Genomic DNA, 8680 nt, shown 5'->3' with positions numbered 1-8680 from the left:
GGTTAAGCGCTCAAGGAACTGTGTAAAGATCCCAGTTTGAGTCACAGTTTCCCACCTGCAGGGTGGTTGCTTCACAGGTAGTGAAGCAGGTCTGCAGGTGTCTGTCTGTCTCTCCCCCTCTCTGTCTGCCCCTCCTCTCCATTTTTCTCTGTCCTATCCAAAAAAAAGGGCAACAAAACAGGAAAAAATAACCTCCAGGAGCACTGGATTCCTGGTGCAGGCACCGAGCCCCAGCAATAACCCAGGAGACAAAAAAAAAAAAAAAAACAGTTTGAGAAATTATGTAATCTATCCAGGAAATAGAGAAAGAAAAAAAAAGGTGGTAGTGAAACTGTAAGAATCATTCACTTAGCTGAACAAGTTTATCATACCTTCCCTGTCTTGAAGTCAGGAATCTGGCCCTTTTGATCCTTAGGCACTAGTTTGATTGTGCAGGGTTCTCTAACAGAAGGGAAAGGAAAAAATACCCTGCTGTGAAAGTGAAATGGGCTGTTTACTTTGAAATTACACTGCTTAATGAATCCATTAGCCAGAGCTGGTGACCGCCTCCATAATCTACTGTGAGCCTCAGAGAGATGGTTTGGTCCAGGAGGTGGCAGTTGATAAAAGCATTGAACTCTCAAGCATGAGGTCCTGAGTTCAATCCCTGGCAGCACACGTACCAGAGTGAACGTCTGGATTTCTCTCTCTCTCTCTCATCCTCATTAATAAATCAATAAAATATTTATTGGTTTGAGAAGTCAGGCAGTAGCACACCGAGTTAAGCACACAGAGTACAAAGCACGAGGACACGCACGCAAGGATCCTGGTTCAAGCTTCTGGCTTCCCACCTGCAGGGGGTCACTTCACAAGCCATGAAGGTCTGCAGGTGTTTGATTTCCCCCCCCCTCTCTTCCCCTCCCCTTTGAATCTCAGTCCTATCCAACAAAATAGGGGAAAATGGCCTCCAGGAGCAGTGGATTTATAGTGCCAGCACCAAGCCCCAGCAATAACCCTGGAGACAGAAATGGTTTATGGGGGCTAGGTGGTGGTACACTTAGTTAAGTGCACATATCACCAAGCACAAAGATCTGGTCTAAGTCCCCGCTCCCCCACCTGCAGGTGGAAGCTTCATGAGAGGTGAAGTAGGTCTGTAGGTGTGTCTTTCCCTCTCTCTATCTCCCCTTCCCTCTCAACTTTTCTCTGTCCCATCAAAAATAAAGTAGAAAGGAAAAAATGGCTGCCAGGGCCTGTGGATTTGCCGTACCGGCACTGAGCCCCAGCAATAACCCTGGTAACAATAAAAAAATTTTTTAATTAAAAAAAAATCACTAATCCTTTCTTAAATAAAAATAAATAAATAAATCCAGTGAAGATGTTCCCCTACCTATATTTCCTCCAATCAACACTTAGTGTTGCCCAGGAAATGGTGCAGTGAGTAAATGTGAATTTCTCAAGCATGAAGTATCCTGAGTTCAGCCCCTGGCATCATATATGCCAGAGAGTGATGCTCTGGTTCTTTCCCTCATAAATTTCAAAAAGCTTTTAAACAGAAATTGTGGTGGAGGTTCTGGATTGTGGTTATACATCCTTCTCAAAACATCTGTAAAAGCTGGTGGCTCACTTAGTGGAGTGCACGCTTCACGTGTGAGGACCCGGACCACATGGGAGCAACTGCAGAGGGAGCTTCAGCAGTGCTGTGATGCCTTTTCTCTCTTGCTCTCCCCTTCACTACTGAAAAGGAGAAAGTGGAAAGTCGGGCGGTAGCGCATCAGGTTAAGTGCACGTGGCACAAAGCGCAAGAACTGGCTAAGGATCCTGGTTCCAGCCCTGGCCCCCCCACCTGCAGGGGAGTCGCTTCACAGGCGGTGAAGCAGGTCTGCAGGTGTCTTTCTCTCCCCCTCTCTGTCTTCCCCTCCTCTCTCCATTTCTCTCTGTCCTATCCAACAACGACAATAACAACAACAACAACAGCAATAACTACAACAATAAAACAGCAAGGGCAACAAAAATAAATAAATGTTTTGAAAACAGAACAATTGGGAGATCGCTTTCTTTCCTCTCCTCTCCCGGATCAACTAGGAATACCAAAGGAGACCACCTGTGACTGAAACAAGACAGGACTAGAATGACCACAGGAACCCACTAAATCACCGGTGAGTACAAACACGTGTTACTGGTGACAGAGAGGAGAGAGGAGCCTAGGGAGAGATTAAGTGACTGCTAACAGTTCAGCAGTTTATCAGTTGAGACACCACCTCCAGTCGGCTCCACCAACAAGGGGACAGCTTAAGGGAGGAGAGGACTCCCCAGAGACTCACCAAGTGCAACTCTTGAGTCTCCATTGCTACTACCCTCAGAATCTGGAGCAGCAACAGGGAGGGACACCAGGGGACAGAGATCTAACCAGGAAACTCAGGAGAAGACCTATACCTCAGTGGCATAGCTGAGGGGCTGTGAAAGTCTCTTTGCATAACCCCTGGAGTATCTCTGCCACACCCTGCTTTATCTCTTGGTCCGGAGTCAGTGATTAAGCTAAGAAGCCTATTGATAGTTTAAAAGCACTCAGGCTCCCATAGCCTACAGGGAAGGAAAAAAAAAAAAGGCTTTTAAACCACTGAGCTCCAACCCAGGGATTGAAACAACTGTTAACTTCCACCACTGTGAACCCTTTAATTAACTTACTTAGACACAAGTCAATCCAGGCAATAGTGATCAATAATTTGAAAAGTACTAATAAAGGGAACTCATATATAAAATGGTTAAAACAACAAGAAAAAATACTGGAGAATCGAACCAAGACAAGAGTCCAGCTAAAAGTCCTCCAGAGGGTGAAGCAAAAAATAACAAGTTCAACATCCAAACATTAGCTAAGGAGATAACAGGAGTGAGTAAAGAATTTGAAAAAATTGTAATCAGAAATACAGGAACAACAAATGAGAATATGAAAGAAAATACTAATTATCTCATGGTTATTAGAGAGCTGAAAGCTGAAATCGCTGAGCTAAGAAGGCAACTAGCTGAACAAGCTAAAACAGTATCAGAGCAGGGCAACAAAATAGATGAACTCCAGAAAACAGTAGAGGGCAGAGAGAATAGAATCTATGAGGCTGAAGACAGAATTGGCAAGATTGAGGATGAATTAGAGACAACTAAAAAAGAGATCTCAAAAAGAGATTAAGAGATGCTGAAAACAACAACAGAGTCCTATGGGATGACTTCAAAAGAAACAATATACGCATTATTGGCATACCAGAGGAAGAAAGAGAAGGAGAAGAGGAAAGCATTTTCCAGGCCCATAATAGCTGAAAACTTCTCTAGTCTAGACAACATCAAAGACATAAAGATTCAAGATGCCCAGAGGGTCCCAAACAGAATTAACCCAGACCTAAAGACACCAAGACATATCATACTTAGAATGGAAAGGAATAAGGATAAAGAAAGGATCCTGAAGGCTGCAAGAGAAAAAGAGTCACCTACAAAGGAAAACCCATAAGATTAGCAGCAGACTTCTCCATACAAACACTACAGGCCAGAAGAGAATGGCAAGATATCTATCGAGTGCTCAATGAGAAAGGCTTTCAGCCGAGAATACTATATCCTGCTAGACTGTCATTCAGTCTAGATGGAGGCATCAAAACCTCAGACAAGCAACAGTTGAAGGAATCAACTATCACCAAGCCTGCCCTGAAGTTCTGAAAGGTCTCCTATAAACAACCAGACCACCACAAATAGGACATATATCAAAACACTCTAAAACTCTACAAGAATGGCGTTAAAATATCTTCAATCTTTGATATCAATAAATGTCAATGGCCTGAATTCACCTATTAAAAGACACAGAGTAGGAAGATGGATCAGAAAACACAACCCAACAATATGCTGTCTACAGGAAACCCACCTAACTCAACAAGACAAACACAGACTTAAAGTGAAAGGATGGAAAACTATCATACAAACCAGTGGCCCACAAAAAAGGGCAGGAACAGCTATTCTCATATCTGACACGATAGACTTTAAAATAGATAAGATTAAAAAAGATAGGAATGGACACTAAATGTTCAGAGGATCAGTCAATCAAGAGGACTTAACAATTATTAACATCTATGCACCCAATGAGAAGCCATCTAAATACATCAAACTTCTACTGAAAGAGCTACAGCAATGTATTAACAGTAACACAATCATAGTAGGGGACTTCAACACCCCACTCTCTCAACTTTACAGATCATTAGGCAGAAAATCAATAAAGACATAAGGGAGCTAAATGAAGAGATAGATAAACTAGAACTATTAGACATTTTCAGAGTCATTCATCCCAAGAAACTGGAATACACATTTTACTCAAATCCACATGGGTCATTCTCAAGGATAGACCATATGTTAGGCCACAAAAACAGCATCAGCAAATTCAAGAGCATTGAAATCATCCAAAGCATCTTCTCAGACCAGTGATTACTAACAAACGATTAGTGATTACTAACAAAAGATTAGTAACAGTCCCAAAATGTGGAAGCTCAACAGTACACTTTTTAACAACTTCTGGGTCAAAGAGGAAATCAAGGAAGAAATCAAAATGTTTCGAGAGTTCAATGAAAATGAAGACACAAGCTATCAAAATATTTGGGACACAGCTAAAGCAGTCCTAAGAGGGAAGTTCATAGCTATACAAACACACATTAGGAAATAAGAAAAAGCACAAATAAAGAGCCTGATTGCACATCTTAAAGACCTAGAAGAAGAACAACAAAGGAACCCTAAAGCAACCAGAAGGACAGAAATCACTAAAGTTAGGGCAGAAATAAATAACATTGAGAATAGGAAAACCATATAAAAGATCAGCGAAAGTAAATGTTGGTTCTTCGAAAGAGTAAACAAAATCGACAAACCTTTAGTCAGACTCACAAAACAAAAAAGGGAGAAGACCCAAATAAATCGGATAGTAAATGAAAGAGGAGATATCACAACAGACACCACAGAAATTCAACATGTTATGCGAGGCTTCTATGAACAACTATATGCCATCAAGCTAGAGAACCTGGAAGAAATGGACGATTTCCTAGATACCTACCAACTTCCAAAACTAAGTAAAGAGGAAGTGGATAACATGAACAGGCCCAGCACAGCTAATGAAATTGAAACAGTTATCAAAAATCTCCCCAAAAATAAAAGTCCTGGACCAGATGGTTTTACAAATGAATTCTACAAAACCTTCAAAGAAGAACTAATACCTCTACTTTTAAAAGTCTTCCAGAAGACTGAAGACACTGGAATACTCCCTGCCAGCTTCTATGAAGCCAACATCACCCTGATACCAAAAGCAGACAGGGACACAACCAAAAAAGAAAACTACAGACCAATATCTCTGATGAACATAGATGCGAAAATATTGAACAAAATTCTAGCCAACTGGATACAGCACTATATCAAAAAGATGGTTCATCATGACCAAGTGGGGTTTATCCCAGACATGCAAGGTTAGTTTAATATACCTAAATCAATCAATGTGAGCCACCACATCAACAAAAGCAAGACCAAAAACCACATGGTCATATCAATAGATGCAGAGAAAGCCTTTGACAAAATACAACATCTCTTTATGATGTTGTAAAACACTACAAAAAATGGGAATAGATGGAAAATTCCTGAAGATAGTGGAGTCTATATATAGCAAACCTACAGCCAACATCATACTCAATGGTGAAAAACTGGAAGCATTTCCCCTCAGATCAGGTACTAGACAGGGCTGCCCACTATCACCATTACTATTCAACATAGTGTTGGAAGTTCTTGCCATAGCAATCAGGCAGGAGCAAGGAATTCAGGGGATACATATTGGAAGAGAAGAAGTCAAACTCTCCTTATTTGCAGATGACATGATAGTATACATGGAAAAACCTAAGGAATCCAACAAAAAGCTTTTGGAAATCATCAGGCAATACAGTAAGGTGCCAGGCTACAAAATTAACATTCAAAAGTCAGTGGCATTCCTCTATGCAAACACTAAGAAGAAATTGAAATCCAGAAATCAATTCCTTTTACTATAGCAACAAAAACAATAAAGTATCTAGGAGTAAACCTAACCAAAGAAGTGAAAGACTTGTATACTGAAAATTATGAGTCACTATTCAAAGAAATTGAAAAAGACACAAAGAAGTGGAAAGATATTCCATGTTCATGGGTTGGTAGAATTAACATCATCAAAATGAATATATTACCCAGAGCCATCTACAAAATTAATGCTATCCCCATCAAGATCCCAAGCACATTTTTTAGGAGGATAGAACAAATGCTACAAATGTTTATCTGGAACCAGAAAAGACCTAGAATTGCCAAAACAATCTTGAGAAAAAAGAACAGAACCGGAGGCATCACACTCCCAGAACTCAAACTGTATTATAGGGCCATTGTCATCAAAACTGCTTGGTACTGGAACATGAATAGACACACTGACCAGTGGAATAGAATTGAGAGCCCAGACATGAGGCCCCACACCTATGGACATCTAATATTTGACCAAGGGGCCCAGACTATTACATGGGGAAAGCAGAGTCTCTTCAACAAGTGGTGTTGGAAACAATGGGTTGAAACATGCAGAAGAATGAAACTGAATCACTGTATTTCACCAAATACAAAAGTAAATTCCAAGTGGATCAAGGACTTGGATGTTAGACCACAAACTATCAAATACTTAGAGGAAAATATTGGCAGAACTCTTTTCCGCATAAATTTTAAAGACATTTTCAATGAAATGAATACAATTACAAAGAAGACTAAGGCAAGGGAGTCGGGCTGTAGCGCAGCGGGTTAAGCGCAGGTGGCGCAAAGCACAAGGACCAGCATAAGGATCCCGGCTCCCCACCTGCAGGGGAGTCGCTTCACAGGCGGTGAAGCAGGTCTGCAGGTGTCTATCTTTCTCTCCTCCTCTCTGTCTTCCCCTCCTCTCTCCATTTCTCTCTGTCCTATCTAACAACGACAACAACAATAATAACTACAACAATAAAACAACAAGGGCAACAAAAGGGAATAAATAAATAAAATAAATATAAAAAAAGATTAAAAAAAAAAAAAGAAGACTAAGGCAAATATAAACCTATGGGACTACATCAAATGAAAAAGCTTCTTCACAGCAAAAGAAACCACTACCCAAACCAAGAGACCCCTCACAGAATGGGAGAAGATCTTTACATGCCAAACATCAGATAAGAGATTAATAACCAACATATATAAAGAGCTTGCCAGACTCAACAACAAGACAACAAATAACCCCATCCAAAAATTGGGGGAGGACTTGGACAGAATATTCACCACAGAAGAGATCCAAAAGGCTGAGAAACACATGAAAAAATGCTCCAAGTCTCTGATTGTCAGAGAAATGCAAATAAAGACAACAATGAGATATCACTTCACTCCTGTGAGAATGTCATACATCAGAAAAGGTAACAGCAGCAAATGCTGGAGAGGGTGTGGGGTCAAAGGAACCCTCCTTGACTGCTGGTGGGAATGTCAATTGGTCCAACCTCTGTGGAGAACAGTCTGGAGAACTCTCAGAAGGCTAGAAATGGACCTACCCTATGACCCTGCAATTCCTCTCCTGGGGATATATCCTAAGGAACCCAACACATCCATCCAAAAAGATCTGTGTACACATATGTTCTTGGCAGCACAATTTGTAATAGCCAAAACCTGGAAGCAACCCAGGTGTCCAACAACAGATGAGTGGCTGAGCAAGTTGTGGAATATATACACAATGGAATACTACTCAGCTGTAAAAGATGGTGACTTCACCGTTTTCAACTGATCTTGGATGGACCTTGAAAAAAATCATGTTGAGTGAAATAAGTCAGAAACAGAAGGATGAATATGGGATGATCTCACTCTCAGGCCGAAGTTGAAAAACAAGATCAGAGGAGAAAACACAAGTAGAACCTGAAATGGAATTGGCGTATTGCACCAAAGTAAAAGACTCTGGGGTGGGTGGGTGGGGAGAATACAGGTCCATGGAGGATGATAAATGACATAGTGGGGGTTGTATTGTTAAATGGGAAACTGGGGAATGTTATGCATGTGCAAACTATTGTATTTACTGTTGAATGTAAAACATTAATTCCCCAATAAAGAAAAAAAAAAAAAAAAAAAACAGCTGGGCAGAGGGTAGATAGCATAATGGTTATGCAAACAGGCTCTTATGCCTCTAAAAAGTAAAACTCCAGCAACTGGTCTCTGTCACAGTCTTCAGTATTGACACTGCCAGGAAACCTGCTGAAAAAGTTAAAATTTCTTACACTCGCTCTAACTGAAACTGGTGAAAATCCAAGAGGAAGGCATCAAAGCTCAAGTTCTGAAATACAGGAAAATTGAGTGGCAGCTACAGGTATTATGTTGACCTGTGCTGTCAAAGTCTCTCCTGGTTATTCTTGCATGCAGTTGGAGATCCCGTGGCTACGACCAGCCATAAGCCTTGGGAACATGCTGAAAGATAGGAAATTATCTCTTAAGAGGACAAAGTGGTTCTAAGTATATCATAAACTGAATTTAAACACATTGGTATAGTCCATATTGTGATGTTTTGGTTTTTCTTTTTCTTTTTTTTCTGCCTGCAGGGTTATTGCTGGGGTTCCATGCCTGCACCAGGAATCCACTGCTGGAGGCCATTTTTTTCCCTTTTGTTGCCCTTGTTTTTTTAATCATTATTATTGTT

General features: G+C 40.8%; 1 non-coding gene across 1 annotated transcript; it reads right to left on the bottom strand.

Annotated features, from left to right (window-relative positions):
* Positions 1-8323: 8323 nt before the first annotated feature.
* LOC132535342 (small nucleolar RNA SNORA44) lies at positions 8324-8454 on the bottom strand. Its single transcript, XR_009547130.1, has one exon. It is a non-coding gene; the product is annotated as a small nucleolar RNA SNORA44 (small nucleolar RNA).
* Positions 8455-8680: the final 226 nt, after the last annotated feature.

Source organism: Erinaceus europaeus, chromosome 21 (genome assembly GCF_950295315.1).
Source record: "Erinaceus europaeus chromosome 21, mEriEur2.1, whole genome shotgun sequence".
Classification (NCBI taxonomy): Eukaryota; Metazoa; Chordata; class Mammalia; order Eulipotyphla; family Erinaceidae; genus Erinaceus; species Erinaceus europaeus.
The sequence above is the reverse complement of the archived record's forward strand: the minus strand, read 5'-3'. Positions and strand labels throughout refer to the sequence as shown.